We start from the raw sequence: 1,993 nt of genomic DNA, 5'->3' as shown, positions 1-1,993 counted from the left end.
GGGTCGCTTCATATCGAGAGCGATCGGGTGCGAGGCTGCGTAGCAGCAGCAAGCCCGCGCGGTATTTGCGGAGGTGGGCCCAGCCTCGAGCTCAACAGCGAGCGGACCCGTTGCGCTCTCCAGAACATGTTTTCTCTTCTACGGGGGTCTGGAGGTACAACCCCAAGAATTCTGTTCCAATCTCCTGATCAGTTCCGTATACGTACCATTTCGGAGCTAGCACTGAAGACTTACCAATCATAAACCTAAACAGGTCCAATAGGTTTATATGATCGGTAGAATATCCGAATAATCAAGGAGGCAAGCAATAAACGTAATCTGGCAATGTCGGTTCTGTGCTTTTCCCAGCCGTTGCTTACAACACATTTCGCCCACCTGAAATTCGCATCGAAACGACCAAAACTTGGCAATACTTTGCGCCAACTAGCGTTCATTATAGGCACGCAACACTGCACCCAGAGGAGAAGATAATCGATCGCAGAACCAAATACATCAGACCAATTTCGCAGAAGCGCGTTTCAAGACGATTACTGTCTTACACAGCCGTTGTGGCGTGCGGTGAGAATCCTGGCTGGATCTTGCGGGTGCCGTGACTAATGAGTCCAGCAATCCATCGATTCGTGTCACAATGCATATACCAAAAAGCCCTTGGCTCTTCTGCACAAGCACCGTCCAGCAATTAATCGTACTTATCGGAGGCGAGGCGCTTTCGGAATGGCAGTCTTGACACCATTCATCTATGGTCCTACCACGTTCAGATCTACTCAAGACAAATTTGGCTTTTTGATTATTATTTCGTGCTCTGGATTATTGCCACTTTAGCTCATCCGCAAGGTTGCAAAGCACAGCCCATGTAGTCATCTTTCCAATGTCCACAGAACGCTTTTCGCAGTGCTTGTACAGCTCAAAAAGCGGAGTTAGTGTACTAAGTTGATTGAGCTGAATTCTCGAATACCTAATAGTCGAGATTTTGTTTTTAGTGCGTCCAGTTACTAAATGATAGTTCAGAGTTAGCTTTCGCCTACTGTCCCTTTTGATGTATACGATCCATTGCAATTAGAGTGGTTTGGTTCGCTTCCTAGGCGTGCGACAAGTGATCCAAATCGTGTGATCATCCTTTTCATTTAATTGTTAAACGCTATCAGATTTATACTTGGTTTGCTTAAATATTAAGCATCCGGATGTCTTATGGATGGAACTTATGCGTACGTATCATTTGGCTGCTCTCAGGTCGAGCTGAGAATGAATGAAAGTTGTCATCCTTACCTAAATAAAAATAGCTTTTTATCTGCAATTATGAATCGGATTATGAATCGTGTCAACGCAGATATTGGGTAGTTGATCATTTACGTCTTCTTTCCAGGGTTGGCTTCAATTAAGCCGCCCCTGCAAAGCGAAAACTGTAAATTCATTAAAAGCATCATAGAAACTGTTCGAGCTGTTCTCAGAACAGGTATGACCTTCGAAGTGTGGACACGCTGGAATACTTACTTATTTAGTCGAGCAACAACTGGTTGCAGTGAAAGGTGAGAAGATTGCGTGCGTAAAGGCAGTCGAAAAATCAACTTTTCTGTTGCGACCTGGTCTGATTTAAAGCCGACCCCATAAGACAGTCATTAAATTGGAATTCGTGTTTGGGTCCTAATCCAAAAATCCTACGCCAACATTTTAATGGGATCTCAGTTAATTATGCATGTGAAAAGTCGATATTGTTGTAGTCGGCGTAGTGTAGTGGTTATCACGTCTGCTTTACACGCAGAAGGTCGCCGGTTCGAACCCGGCCGTTGACACCATTTTTAACGACTCAGGGCTTAGAACGAAGGTCTTCATTTTATTGTTGCGGCGCCACTTGCGCCACGATGTTGGCATTTACTCAGCGTATCGATTGCTGCATTAATCGCTGGTTTTTACAATGGACAATCACGGAGACTGCCTCAGGCTTGAACAACATGCTTCTTTGCGAGATAGTATCAGTTAGCCAAGCTCACGCCTA

General features: G+C 45.0%; 1 non-coding gene across 1 annotated transcript; it reads left to right on the top strand.

Moving 5' to 3' along the window:
• The first annotated feature begins 1,717 nt into the window (after nucleotides 1-1,717).
• PITG_28038 lies at nucleotides 1,718-1,790 on the top strand. Its single transcript has one exon. It is a non-coding gene; the product is annotated as a tRNA-Val (tRNA).
• The last annotated feature ends 203 nt before the right edge of the window (nucleotides 1,791-1,993 follow it).

This window comes from Phytophthora infestans, genomic scaffold (assembly GCF_000142945.1).
Source record: "Phytophthora infestans T30-4 supercont1.28 genomic scaffold, whole genome shotgun sequence".
Lineage (NCBI taxonomy): Eukaryota > Oomycota > Peronosporomycetes > Peronosporales > Peronosporaceae > Phytophthora > Phytophthora infestans.
The sequence above is the reverse complement of the archived record's forward strand: the minus strand, read 5'-3'. Positions and strand labels throughout refer to the sequence as shown.